Here is a 14,473-nt window from a genome sequence, read left to right on the forward strand (position 1 = left end):
AACTGGAAGCAGAAATATCTACAGGTAACTATGACATAGTGGGAATAACCGAGACATGGTTAGATGAAAGGTATGACTGGGCAGTTAACTTACAGGGTTACAGTCTGTTTAGAAGGGATCGAAGAAGTCGGAAAGGGGGTGGAGTCTGTCTATATGTAAAGACGTGTCTAAAGCACACAATACGGGAGGATGTATGGGAGGGAAATGAGGAGGTTGAGTCCTTATGGGTGGAGATACATGGGGCAAAAAACAATAATAAAATTATCATAGGAGTCTGTTATAAACCACCAAATATAGCAGAAGCCACGGAAAGTCTATTAATGAGACAAATAGACGAAGTAGCAAAAAATAATGAGGTGATTATTATGGGGGACTTCAACTACCCCGATATAGACTGGGAAACCGAAAGCTGTAGATCTCAGAAAGGAAACAGGTTTCTGTCAATTATCAAAGACAATTATTTGTCACAACTTGTGCAGGAACCAACTAGAGGGATGGCCCTTTTAGACTTAATATTAACTAACAGGCCAGACAGAATAACTGAGGTGCAGGTCGGGGGGCACCTGGGAAATAGTGACCACAACATTATACAATTCCACATGTGCTTCAGTAGGGTGCCCAGCAAGGGAGTCACAAAAACACTGAACTTCAGGAGGGCAAAGTTTGATCAGCTAAGAGATGCCCTTCACCTTATAGACTGGGATAGTATCTTTAGTAATAGGAGCACGGATAGAAAATGGGAAATTTTCAAAACAGTCCTACTTAGTCACTGTAGAAGGTACATATGTAGCACCCTGAGGACTCGGCTGCTACAGGGGTATTACACCTCAAGCCAGAGGTGTGGTATTCCACTCCCGGGTAAGGATGGAGTGTGGAACTGAGCTAGTAGGCTGCATGCACTACATACATCCCATTTCCAGGGGACAGAACAACGGTACTCCCACCAGTATATGTGCAGGTACGACAGCGTCTGTCCCTGGCTGGAGTGGGAGGGGGGTGGAACATCCCAGTAGTGTAGGGGCAGATAGGGGGAGTAGTCTGGGTAAAGCTAGGAGCTCATTGGGTGCTGGTCACCTGGGCTCACACATAGAGGGAGTATATAAGGTGGGCACCATCTTAGAATAGGGTCTTCAGTTCAGGTCAGTTCAGCCTGAGGAGGAGCAGAGCAGAGGAGCTCAGCCAGGAGGGCTGACAGGGAGCTGTGGCTCCGGCTGGGCCCAGCTCCAGAGCAAGGCCTGCAGAGAGAGAGAGAGAGGAGTAAGAAGGACCCAGAGAGGAAGCAAGAAGAGAACCCCAAGATCCCAGAATAAGGACAGAAGGGTGAAGGGTTGGCGGACACGGGTACCAGATCCCAAGCTGGCAGAGACCAAAACAAACCTTAGCCAGGAACCGGAGGTCGTGGTCAGGATCTGCCACGACCCTCACCAAATCCACTAGAAAGGCACACCAAGTATAGGGTCAGGGAGCCCAGAGGAGGCTTGACCACCAAGAGACCCGAGGGAGCCGGCCAAAAGTGGATCCCTGGTGGGAACGGCCAGAGGAAGGGAGAGTCAGAAAGGAGCTCAGGACCACGCTCCGGAATTGCCTGGGGGTTGGCCGAGTCCAGGACCTGGTGGACGCAGCACGGCTCGGGTGGTCACTCAAGGCCAGAGTGACCAAAAGGACACCAGTAAGTAAAAACCCTGAACTGCATCTCCTGACTCTGAGTCTTCTTACTGCACCGTCACAACCCCCACCATCTACACCTGCTGCCCTGAGGCCATACCCCTCCCGTTGGGGGTTATACCATCACTGCTGCACATATACCACCGGCCTCAGCGGACTGCTCTGCAGCGGCGGCTTCAAAGCCGCACTCAACGGGTGGCGTAGTCGACACTTAACAACATCTACAAAAACTACCACACACTTAGTTTGACACCCTGGGCACGGACCGTGTCACCGCCACAAGGACTACTACCCCCATACAGATCCGGCTCCGGGTATCCCCTGAACATGGCCCAGGGGGCGCGTCACATACCTTATGGGAATAAAAGGGCTAGGAATAGGAGGAAGCCAATGTGGCTAAATAAGGAAGTCAAGAGGGCAATGAAAAACAAAAAAAGAGCTTTCGGTAAACTTAAACAAGAAGGCAGCGAGGAAGCGCTAATATCTTATAGGGAAAAAAACAAAATCTGTAAGAAACAAATAAGAATAGCAAAAGAGGAGACAGAGAGACTAATTGCCAAGGAAAGTAAAACGAATCCCAAACTGTTCTTTAACTATATAAACAGTAAAAGGATTAAAACTGATGGAGTTGGCCCATTGAAAAATAACCTGGGTAAAATCATAGAGGGCGATGAGGGTAAAGCAAACCTACTCAATAGCTTCTTCTCCACTGTTTTCACAAAAGAAAACAATTTATCGGAGGAAATGCAGAGTGATAAAGTAAACCCTCCGCTAAATATCACCCATCTAACCCAGGAGGAAGTTCAGAAACGCCTAAATAATATCAAAGTAGACAAGTCACCAGGCCCAGATGGCATACACCCCCGCGTACTAAAAGAATTAAGTAATGTGATAGACAGACCGCTGTATCTTATATTCAAGCACTCTTTATGGACAGGGACTGTCCCACTAGACTGGCGCCAAGCAAATGTGGTACCAATATTCAAAAAGGGGTCTAAAAGTGACCCTGGGAACTATAGACCAGTCAGCTTAACGTCTGTTGTGGGTAAATTGTTTGAAGGATTTCTTAGAGATGCTATTGTAGAATATCTTAATGATAATAACTGTCTAACTCCATATCAACATGGATTCATGAGGGATCGCTCCTGCCAAACAAACCTGATCGCCTTCTACGAGGAGGTGAGCTCACAGCTGGACCGGGGAGAGTCAGTGGATGTCGTATACCTTGACTTCTCCAAAGCGTTTGATACCGTGCCACACAAAAGGTTGGTATATAAAATGAGAATGCTTGGTCTGGGGGATAATGTGTGCAAGTGGGTAATTAGCTGGCTGAGTGATAGAAAGCAGAGGGTGGTTATCAATGGAGTAAGCTCAGGGTTAGTGTTGAGCATTCCGATACTGAAATATCGGTTATCGGCCGAAATTCGCGGTATCGGAATTCCGATACTTAATTCCGATACTTTTACAATATCGAATAACGGAATCGGAAGTTCCCATAATGCCTGCGCTCTGCAGTGTCTCTGAAGGATGACAAGCTGGATGGCAGCGCTCAGCTGCGATCCAGCCTGTCATCAGAATGCCATCCCAGTGTGGGAGAATTCTCCTGATTGTTTAAAAGCCGGGGGGCGGTAAAAAGCCGCCGGCTTTTAAACAATCACACAGCCCCATACTGCTTCCCCGCAGCCTCCCACCCCGATCCTCCGCTCCCCTCGCCACCTCCCATCCCGATCGTAAGTTAGGACCGGGCGGGGAGTGCAGCACAAAGGAGCGGGGAGCGAAGGACCCGGGCGGGGAAGCCGGCAGTGAAAAGACTTCACCGCCGGCTTTCCCGTTCTGAGCTGCGCTTTCCTGCCGGTTATTTCAAATGAACAGCTGAGGTATCAGGTGATGCCGATCAGCTGTTCATTTGAAGTCGCCGTGGTGCCCTCAGAGGGTTCATGTGAGTTCATGCTTGACTGCATTGCATGAACTCACATGAACTTTCCCACGGTCGCACAGGTCAGCCTCACCTCCCAGACCCATCATGATTGGTGTGTGTGCGTGTGTCTGTGGGTATGTGCGGTGTCTGTGCGATGTCTGCGAGTGTGTGCGGTGTCTGTGCGATGTGTGCGGGTGTGTGTGCGGTGTCTGTGCGATGTCTGCGAGTGTGTGCGGTGTCTGTGCGATGTGTGCGGGTGTGTGTGCGGTGTCTGTGCGATGTGTGCGGTGTGTGTGCGATGTGTGCGGGTCTGCGGGTGTGTGCGCGGTGTCTGTGCGATGTCTGGGGGTGTGTGCGTGCAGGCAGACATAGGCCGATGTGACACTACTACTCCCATCGGCCTATGCCTGTCCCCGGTCCACTCGTGCCAGCAGGATCAGCTCGATGGGAGCAGTAGTTCCCATCATGAAATAATTAAAAAAAAAAATATGTGGAGCTTCGCCCTATTTTTGTGTCCAGCCAGGTACAACTAGGCAGCTGGGGGCTGGAATCTGCAGCGCAGGGAGGCCCAAGCTTTCTGGGCCCCACCCGCTGCAAATTGCAGTCCGCAGCCCCCCCGGAAAATGGCGCGTTCATAGAAGCGCCATCTTCTGGCGCTCTACCCAACTCATCCAGGGCCCTGGTGCGGTGGCTCACTGGGTAATAAAGGGGTTAAGGCCAGCTTGGCATTATCAGCTGGCCCTAAGCCCGAAATTCATGGGGTCACGCCAATATTAGACATGACCACCATGAATTTCTAGTAAAGTATTTAAAAAAACACAACACCCAGAAAAAAGTCCTTTAATTGAAATAAAGACACAATTCTTTATTGTTCTAAATTAAATACTTACCATCACGCCCATTCCAGCTGAAGCCAACGATCTCCTGCAATAAAAGAAAAATAATAAAGCAACATCATCCTTACCTTCCCATGGTTCCCACGACAGCTTCAGCTCTGCTACATCGAGATGACAGGCTGGACCTGCAGAACGCTGCCATCCAGCCTGTCATCCCACGGACACTGAGAAGCGCAGGCATGCTTGCGCTCCTCAGTGTCTCTCTGTGACGGCATCCAGATGAGCCGAGTTCATGTCCAATGAACTCAGCTCACCTCATGCACGTCACTGACAGCATGGGAAAATTCTCACTCTGAAGCGCTGAGTGCAGGAGAATTCTCCCACGCTGTCAGTGACGTGCATGAGGTGAGCCGAGTTCATTGTCGGCTCATCTGGATGCCGTCACAGAGAGACACTGAGGAGCGCAAGCATGCCTGCACTTCTCAGTGTCTGCGGGATGACAGGCTGGATGGCAGCTTTCTGCTGCGGTCCAGCCTGTCATCTCGATGTAGCAGAGCTGGAGCCGTCCTGGGAACCATAGAAAGGTAAGGATGAGGTTGCTTTATTATTTTTCTTTTATTGCAGGAGATCGTTGGCTTCAGCTGGAATGGGCATGATGGTAAGTATGGTTTAATTTAGAACAATAAAGAATTGTGTGTTTATTTCAATTAAAGGACTTTATTCTGGGTGTTTGTGTTTTTTTTTTTAACTTTGACTATGGGGTTAGTAATGGGGGTGTCTTATAGACGCCTCTCCATTACTAACCTGGGCTTGATGTCAGCTGGCATTATAAGCTGACATCAACCCCAGCCCTATTACCCCACTGCCACCACTACAGGGCAGTGGGAAGAGCGAGGCTAAGTGCCAGAATTGGCGCATCCTATGGATGAGCCATTTCTGGGGCGGCTGACGGCTGGTGTTTCTAGCCTGGGAGGGGGCCAATATTCATGGCACCCTTCCTGGGCTATTAATATCAGCCCCCAGCTGTCTGCCTAGCCTTTGCTAGCTATTAAATTAGGGGGGACCCCACGTCATTTTTTGGGGGGGTCCCCCATTTTAAAAGCTAGTAAAGGCTAAGTATTCAGCTGGGGGCTGATATTAGTAGCCTGGGAAGCTCCGTGGGTATTACCCCCTTCCCAGGCTTCAAACATCTGCCCCAGCTGTCTGCTTAACCTCCGCTAGAGACTAAAATTAAGGGGAACCCCACGCCAATTTTTTTTTAAATAAATTCTTTATTTTAACACTAAATGACAAGTACAGTAATCAACACTGTCACTGTACTTCATATATATGTGACTGACATGTTTCTATCTATCTAATCTATGTATGATTCTCTATTCTTTCTGTTCTAAATTGTCGGGTACAGATGCTGAATTGCCGGCCGGCTTTCTTAAAGAGACGGTGCATTAAAACACTATTATTTTTTTAAATAAATCCTTTACACTAAATGACAAGTACAGTAAGCAACACTGTCACTGTACTTCATATATATGTGACTGACATGTTTCTATCTATCTAATCTATGTGTGAAGCTTTATTCTTTCTGTTGTAAATTGTCGGGTACCGGTATATGCCGCTGATGAATTGCCGGCTTTTCACATAATACATTCTACATTTTTCTTAGTTGTTTTACTTCATGTAGAATTAACCTACAAGGAAAGAAAGGGTTTATTTTCATTCCGATATTTCTGTCCCATTGACTTGCATTGGTTTCCGGTATCGGAATCGGCGATATCCGATACTTTTTGAGTATCGGTCCGATCCAATCCGATACGATATTTCCTGATATCAGAAGGTATCGCTCAACACTACTCAGGGTGTGTCAGGGTTACTAGCGGGTTGCCTCAAGGGTCTGTCTTGGGCCCTATATTATTTAATATATTTATTAATGATCTAGTGGAAGGGTTGTATAGAAAAATAGCAATATTTGCAGATGATACTAAACTTTGTAAAGTAGTTAATACAGATGAGGATAGGGCACAGCTACAGGAGGATTTAGATAAATTGGGGAGTTGGGCCAAAAAATGGCAAATGGGGTTCAATGCCGATAAATGTAAGGTCATGCACATGGGAAAGAAAAACAGCAGTCACCCATACATATTAAATGGGAAACCGTTGGGGAAATCTGACATGGAGAAGGACCTGGGCGTCTTGGAAATTAGCAAATTAAATTGGAATGCCCAGTGTCAGGCAGCAGCTGCGAAGGCAAATAGAGTCATGGCATGCATCAGAAGAGGAATAGGGGCATATGATGAGAACATTGTTCTTCCTCTGTATAAAGCGCTGGTAAGGCCGCACTTAGAATATTGTGCACAGTTCTGGGCTCCGGTGCTCAGGAAAGATATATTGGAGCTAGAGAGGGTACAAAGGAGGGCGACTAAGGTAATAAAGGGAATGGAGGGACTAGAATACCCAGAGAGGTTGTCAAAATTAGGCCTATTTACGTTGGAAAAGAGAAGGCTTAGGGGAGACCTCATAACCATGTATAAATACATCAGGGGGCAGTACAGAGATCTCTCCCATGACCTGTTTATACCAAGGATGGTGACAAAGACTAGGGGGCACACTATGCGTCTGGAGGAAAGGAGGTTCCTGCACCAGCATAGAAGGGGATTCTTTACGGTCAGAGCCGTGAGACTCTGGAACTCTCTGGGAGAGGAAGTGGTGATGTCCAACTCACTTAATGAGTTCAAGAGAGGCCTGGACGCCTTTCTTGAGAACAATAAAATTACATCTTATGCTTAGTGATAGTTAATTAATCCAGGGATTTAATCTGACTGCCAGATTGGTGTCAGGAAGTGAATTTTTCCTCAATGATGTAAATTGGCCTATACCGCATGGTTTTTTTTTTGCCTTCCCCTGGACCAACGCTGCGAAATAGCTGCAGTGCACAAGAAATAGGATGAACTGGATGGACGCTTGTCTTTTTTCGGCCTTATAAACTATGTAACTATGTAACTATGTAACAGTGGGGAAAGGAAGTCTTGCGCCCCACAGCATCGTAATGATGATTTTCGCTTGGAGCAGGAGAGATCGAGCTGATCTGCCTGCAATGGCCAAAAATGATCTCTTCTCTGAGCACTCAGACTGTAACTCCCAGGATGCTTTGCGGCAGCGGAGGAAGGGCAGTGGTCATTTGGAACTCACCATGGCTTAAACAAGCTTTTTCTAGAACCTGGGATTTCTTGGTCACCTGAGTTACTTTAATTTTGCGCAGTGGCAGTATCGTAGCCCATGAGGTTTAACTGAGGCGTGATTATTGCTAATTGAAAACTTTTCCCAATACCTCGCCATGATGACTTGAAATACAGTCAGCATAGACAATTTTTGTTGGTCTCTCAGAAGACTTAATCAATGGTATGCAAATGACAGAGTGTTAGCTTCTCCCAGTGGGGAAAGGAAATGTTGTGCCACACTGCATAGTATTGATGGTTTTTGCTTGGAGCAGGAGAGATCGAGATGATCTGCCCGCAATGGCCAAAAATCACCTCTTCCCTGAGCCCTAAGACTGCAACTGCCAGGATGCCTTGCGGCAGCGGGGGAGGGGCAGTGGTCATTTGGAACTCAGCAGGGCTTACAAGAGCTCTTCCTGGGAGAGGGGATTTCTTAGTCTCCTGTGTTACTTTAACTTTGCGCAGTGTCAGTATCGTAGCCCATGAGGTTTAACCAAGGCGTGATTATTGCTAATTGAAAACTTTTCCCAATAGCTTGCCATGAAGACTTGAAATACAGACATCTTCGGCAATTTTTGTTGGTTTCTCAGGAGACTTAATTCATGGTATGCAAATGACAGAGTGTTAGATCCTCCCAATTGGGAAAGGAAATCTTGCTCCCCACAGCATCGTATTGATGATTTTCGCTTGCATCAGGAGAGAGCTAGATGATCTGCCTGCAATGTCCAAAAATGACCTCTTCCCTGAGCCCTCAGACTGCAACTCCCAGGATGCTTTTCGGCAGCGGAGGAAGGGCAGTGATCATTTGGAACTCACCATGGCTTAAACAAGCTTTTCCTAGAACCTGGGATTTCTTGGTCACCTGAGTTACTTTAACTTTGCGCAGTGGCAGTATTGTAGCCCATGAGATTTAACCGAGGTGTGATTATTGCTAATTGAATACTTTTCCCAATATCCCGCCATGATGACTTGAAATACAGTCAGCATAGGCAATTTTTGTTGGTCTCTCAGGAGACTTAATCCATGGTATGCAAATGACAGAGTGTTAGCTACTCCCAATTGGGAAAGGAAATCTTGCACCCCACAGCATCGTATTGATGATTTTCGCTTGGAAAAGTAGAGAGCTAGATGATCTGCCTGCAATGTCCAAAAATGACCTCTTCCCTGAGCCCTCAGAGTGCAACTCCCAGTATGCTTTGCGGCAGCGGAGGAAGGGCAGTGGTCATTTGGAACTCACTATGGCTTAAACGAGCACTTCCTGGAAGTGGGGATTTCTTGGTCACCTGAGTTACTTTAACTTTGCGCAATGGCAGTATTGTAGCCCATGAGATTTAACCGAGGTGTGATTATTGCTAATTGAAAACTTTTAACAATATCCCGCCATGATGACTAGAAATACAGTCAGCATCGGCAATTTTTTTTCGTCTGTCAGGAAACTTAATCCATGGTATGCAAATGACAGAGTGTTAGCTCCTCCCAATTGGGAAAGGAAATCTTGCGCCCCACAGCATTGTATTGATGATTTTCGCTTGGTACAGGAGAGAGCTAGATGATCTGCCTGCGATGCCCAAAAATGACCTCTTCCCTGAGCCCTCAGACTGCAACTCCCAGGATGCTTTGCGGCAGCGGAGGAAGTGCAGTGGTCATTTGGAACTCACCATGGCTTAAACGAGCTCTTCCTGGAAGTGGGGATTTCTTGGTCACCTGAGTTACTTTAACTTTGTGCAGTGGCAGTATCGTAGCCCATGAGGTTTAACTGAGGCGTGATTATTGCTAATTGAAAACTTTTCCCAATACCCCGCCATGATGACTTGAAATACTGTCAGCATAGGCAATTTTTGTTGGTCTCTCAGGAGACTTAATCCATGGTATGCAAATGACAGAGTGTTACCTCCTCCCAGTGGGGAAAGGAAATGTTGTTCTGCTCTGCATCGTATTGATAGTTTAAGCTTGGAGCAGGAGAGAGCGAGCTGATCTGCCCACAGTGGCCAAAAATGACCTCTTCCCTGAGCCCTCAGACTGTAACTGCCAAGATGCCTTGCGGCAGCGAAGGAAAGGCAGTGGTCATTTGAAACTCACCATGGCTTAAACTAGCTCTTCCTGGAAGCTGGGATTTCTTGGTCACCTGAGTTACTTTAACTTTGCGCAGTGGCAGTATCGTAGCCCATGAGTTTTAAGCGAGGCGTGATTATTGCTAACTGAAAACTTTTTCCAGTGCCCCGCCATGATGACTTGAAATACAGTCAGCATCGGCAATTTTTATTGGTCTCTCAGGAGACTTAATCCATGGTATGCAAATGACAGAGTGTTAGCTCCTCCCAATTGGGAAAGGAAATCTTGTACCCCACTGCATCGTAGTGATGATTTTTGCTTGGAACAGGAGAGAGCTAGATGATCTGCCTGCAATGTCCAAAAATGACCTCTTCCCTAAGCCCTCAGACTGCAACTCCCAGGATGCGTTGCGGCAGCGGAGGAAGGGCAGTGGTCATTTGGAACTCACCATGGCTTAAACGAGCTCGTCCTGGAAGTGGGGATTTCTTGGTCACCTGAGTTACTTTAACTTTGTGCAGTGGCAGTATCGTAGCCCAGTAGGTTTAACCGAGGTGTGATTATTGCTAATTGAAAACTTTTCTCAATACCCTGCCATGATGACTTGAAATACAGTCAGCATAGGCAATTTTTGTTGGTCTCTCAGGAGACTTAATCCATTGTATGCAAATGAGAGAGTGTTAGCTCCTCCCAGTGGAGAAAGGAAATCTTGCTGATCGAGCTGATCTGCCTGCAATGGCCAAAAATTACCTCTTCCATGAGCACTCAGACTACAACTCCCAGTATGCTTTGCGGCAACTGAGGAAGGGCAGTGGTCATTTGGAACTCACCATGGCTTAAACAAGCTTTTCCTAGAACCTGGGATTTCTTGGTCACCTGAGTTACTTTAACTTTGTGCAGTGGCAGTATCGTAGCCCATGAGGTTTAACCGAGGCGTGATTATTAGTGTTGAGCCACCCCCGTAGTGTTCGAGTTCGGTTCGGTTCGTCGAACACCCGTGTGTTCGCCGAACTGTACGTCGAACACCTTCGAACACCGTTAAAACCAATGGCAGGCAAACAAAAACACATAGAAACACATAGAAAACACCTTCAAAGGTGTCCAAAAGCTGACAAACTGCTCAGAAGACATAACTAACACATGGAAAAGTGACAAGTGCATATAGTAAAATAAAAGAGGTGGAGGAGTAAAAGGAGGGGGAGACACAGATATAGGCATGTCATGCCCTTCTAAAATCCAAAAAAGTGAGAAGCCGACACGGCCAGTCCGCTCCTGCCCGTGCCACCTCCGTGTCGCCGGGTTTGTGCCAGAGCCGCGGTGAACCCTGACAGCCAGCCCCCCTCTCCCAATACTGGTGCCTGTCCGCTGGTGGGTCGAGCGAGCCCCCCTGTGGTGGAGGCAGCTCTAAGCTTTTTAATTTAAATTGTCTCTCTAATTTGAATGAATACACTTTAAATCCATTTACAAGGATCTATTGGAGGGCAAGTCTCATGCAGCCGCGGTAATTCCAGCTCCAGTAGCGTCCACTAAAGCTGCTGCAGTTAAAAAGCTTTTATAAGGATCGAGCTCGACTGTCCACCGCAAGGCATCCTACTGCCAGTCCCAGCCCCTATGCCTTGGGGTGCCTCCTGATGCTCTTCACTAAGTATCCCATGGTCCCGAAGTATTTCCTTTGAAAAAATTAAGTGTCTAAACTACAGGTGGTGCAGCTTGCTTAACAGCCGGGATAATCCGCTGACTAGCAGACACTGCTACTAGGCACAAAGTATTTCCTGGGCTAGATGCAGTTAAAAATTTGTAATTAGATACTCTCGTTGGATGCTGAGAAAGCATTCCATAGAGTCTCCTGGCACGCCATATATGATTCTCTTAAAAAGCTTGGGGTAGGGGTCTAGGGGACCCTTTTATAGCCAAAATCACGGCCCTGTATCGCAATACGTCACCTAGGCTGAAGATAAATGGAACTGTAGCACCCTGAGGGCTCGGTTGCTACAGACGTATTGCACCTCACCCAGAGGTGTGATATCTCACTCTCAGGTAAGGATGGAGTGTGGATCAGGACCCGACACCTGCATGCATTACACCACATTGCCGTGGGGCAGGGCGACCAATATGCCCCTGAGATGGGCACGACAGTCCCTGTCCCTGGCTGGAGTGGGGGGAGGGAACACTGAGGAAGGGAAACCCTGTAGTGCAGGAGCAGGGAGGAAGCAGTTCCTGGGTGCATTGAGAAGGGAGTATAAAAGGTGGGCACCATCTTAGTTCAGTGCAGAGAAGTCTGAGCAGAAGTGGCAGGGAGCAGGGACTCTGCATGAGCTCTGCTCCGGAGGCGGGCCTAGTAACAGAGGCCCAGGCCTGGAAGAGGGAGAAGGAAGGAAGAGGAGCGGAGAAGGCTCCAGGAACGAGGAATGAAGGGATCCCAGGGGTGCGGACGGGCGAGTCGCCACCGCACGCCCGAATCCACCTGCGTGGAGGGGTCAGGCCAAAGGGGGAGACCGGTCACCGAGCTAGTGGAGGCAGGAAACGACCCTCAGCTATAAACCGGAGGCTCTGACATTTTATGTGGCGCAGCCCCTCGCCACACCCGCTAGGAAGGCACCACATAGGGTCAGGGAAACTGGCGCCAAGTTTACCAAGAGGAGGCCCGAGGCAGCCGGACAGAAGTGTTGGTAAGAAAGGCCAGACAAAGGACACACAAAGGGGGTCCTGTGAAGTGCTCCAAAGTTATCTGGGAGTTGTCTGAGCCCCTCACCTGGTGAGCACAGTACGACGTGGGCAGCCGTTACCTGCAGACGTGGTCTGGATAATAAGAACTGTGAGTAAAGGCCCTGAACTGCATCACTGACTCCGTGTCGTTAATGCTGCTGCCCTGCACCATCACCCCCATCCTCCGCATACACTGCCCTGAGGCTATACTCCTCCCGTGGGGAGTTATGCTACGCTCTGCTGCACCCACAACACCAGCCTCAGCGGTCTGCCCTGTAGCGGCGGTTCACTCTGACCGCAATCCACGGGTGGCGTAGTCGGACATTTAAACATCAAAACCACATAAATAGTTCCGCCACTGGTTTGACCGCCCTGAGCCATGGAACCGGGTCGCCGCCACGAAGACTACAACCACCAGCATCCACCAAAAAGGGTCCGGCTCCGGGTGTCCCAAGGCCCAGGGGGTGCGTCAGAACATTTTCATCACCTTTCACAATCACCAATGGGACAAGGCAGTGATGTCCTCTGTCCCCTCTCTTATACATCCTAGTGACGGAGCACCTGCTCTCATCAATTCGCCATAACCCCAATATTAGGTGGATTGAGGTGGGAGGCACCAAGTACAAGTGCTCTCTATTTGCTGATGATGTCCTAGTATATATCACTCAATCACATATATCCATCCATGCTGTTATGGCTGAAATAGATCACTTTGTTACATGGTAAAATTTTAAAATCAATGCAGCGAAGTCTGAGGCCCTCGATGTCTCCCTCCCCAAATCCATATAGGATTCCATCCAGTCCAACTTTCCCTTTGCCTGGCCCTCACAGGGTATCAAATACTTAGGAATTCCTATTCATAGAGACCTCTCCCATCTATGTTATCTTAATTTTGGGCCCTTTATTGAACAACTCCATACAGACCACGGTTGGCAAGTTAGAACTGTAAGATTCACTACGTGAACCACTGGTGTTTTGTGGAAAAGCACATGTACACTGCGTTCCAAATTATTATGCAAAAAGTGTTTAGGAGTGATAAGGGAAGAATTTGTTTGTTTGTCAGTTAAACTCATTGATGGTGATGTGTGTCAGGGCTCTTTATATCACTGTAAGCAATTGCAGACACCTGTGCTAATTAGTTTGGCAGGTGTGTCCAATGAAAGGCAAGACTACTTAAGAAGGCTCTCTCACATTATTAAGCAGCCTACATTTTCTGCCAAAATGGGAAAGAAAAAGGATGTGTCGGCTGCTGAGAAGCAACAAATTGTGGAGTGTTTAGGTCAAGGCATGACTACAATCAACATTGTGCGATGATCAGGATGAAGTGTCTTGGCAATCAAGAAGTATGTAGCTGATTCACAGTACACACGTGTGCGTGCTGATAAGGGCAAATTGAGGACTCTTTCCTACAGGCAATTACGTCAGGTTGAAAGAGCAGCGGCAAAAAAGCCTTGTCATAGCAGCAGACAAGTTTTTGAAGCTGCTTGTGCCTCCAACGTCCCCCGAACAACAAGATGCAGGGTCCTTCAGAGGTTTGCAGCTGTGCATGCGCCATCCTGTCGACCTCCTCTATCCACTTCACACAAGCAGAAACGGCTCCAGTGGGCCAAACATTACATGAAGACTGATTTCAAAACTGTTTTGTTCACGGATGAGTGTCGTGCAGCGCTCGATGGTCCAGATGGATGGAGTGGAGGATGGCTGGTTGATGGACACCCCACGCAAACACGGCTACAGCGCCAACAAGGAGGAGGTGGAGTAATGTTTTCGGCTGGAATCATGGGGAGAGAGATTGTCCGCCCCTTTAGGATCCCTGAAGGCGCTAAAGATGAACTCCATAATGTATGTGGATTTTCTCAAACAGCACTTCCTGCCATGGTTCAAGAAGAAGAACTGTGTATTTCACAGCAAGATCATTTTTCTGCATGATAATGCACCATCTCATGCTGCACATAAAACATCTGCATCTCTGGCTGATATGGGCATAAAAGGGGACAAACTTATGGTGTGACCCCCATGCTCCCCTGACCTCTACCCCATTCAGAACCTTTGGAGCATCATTAAAAGGAGTGTCTATGATGGCGGGA

The 14,473-nt window shown here is 47.9% G+C and overlaps 7 non-coding genes and 1 pseudogene across 7 annotated transcripts; all 8 read left to right on the forward strand.

Moving 5' to 3' along the window:
• The first annotated feature begins 7,663 nt into the window (after positions 1-7,663).
• LOC141167654 (U4 spliceosomal RNA) lies at positions 7,664-7,804 on the forward strand. The gene has a single exon (XR_012251447.1). It is a non-coding gene; the product is annotated as a U4 spliceosomal RNA (small nuclear RNA).
• A 280-nt stretch (positions 7,805-8,084) lies between these two features.
• Positions 8,085-8,225, forward strand: LOC141167849 (U4 spliceosomal RNA). The gene has a single exon (XR_012251636.1). It is a non-coding gene; the product is annotated as a U4 spliceosomal RNA (small nuclear RNA).
• Positions 8,226-8,505: 280 nt separating this feature from the next.
• On the forward strand, positions 8,506-8,646 carry LOC141167687 (U4 spliceosomal RNA). The gene has a single exon (XR_012251479.1). It is a non-coding gene; the product is annotated as a U4 spliceosomal RNA (small nuclear RNA).
• Positions 8,647-8,926: 280 nt separating this feature from the next.
• On the forward strand, positions 8,927-9,065 carry LOC141167937 (U4 spliceosomal RNA). Its single transcript, XR_012251717.1, has one exon. It is a non-coding gene; the product is annotated as a U4 spliceosomal RNA (small nuclear RNA).
• A 282-nt stretch (positions 9,066-9,347) lies between these two features.
• LOC141168081 (U4 spliceosomal RNA) lies at positions 9,348-9,488 on the forward strand. Its single transcript, XR_012251833.1, has one exon. It is a non-coding gene; the product is annotated as a U4 spliceosomal RNA (small nuclear RNA).
• Positions 9,489-9,768: 280 nt separating this feature from the next.
• Positions 9,769-9,909, forward strand: LOC141167782 (U4 spliceosomal RNA). The gene has a single exon (XR_012251572.1). It is a non-coding gene; the product is annotated as a U4 spliceosomal RNA (small nuclear RNA).
• A 280-nt stretch (positions 9,910-10,189) lies between these two features.
• Positions 10,190-10,330, forward strand: LOC141167720 (U4 spliceosomal RNA). The gene has a single exon (XR_012251512.1). It is a non-coding gene; the product is annotated as a U4 spliceosomal RNA (small nuclear RNA).
• A 238-nt stretch (positions 10,331-10,568) lies between these two features.
• LOC141168018 (U4 spliceosomal RNA) lies at positions 10,569-10,625 on the forward strand (annotated as a pseudogene).
• Positions 10,626-14,473: the final 3,848 nt, after the last annotated feature.

The sequence above is a fragment of the Phyllobates terribilis genome, unplaced genomic scaffold, assembly GCF_046119375.1.
Source record: "Phyllobates terribilis strain yellow unplaced genomic scaffold, ASM4611937v1 Scaffold_11__3_contigs__length_659146591, whole genome shotgun sequence".
Taxonomy (NCBI): Eukaryota; Metazoa; Chordata; class Amphibia; order Anura; family Dendrobatidae; genus Phyllobates; species Phyllobates terribilis.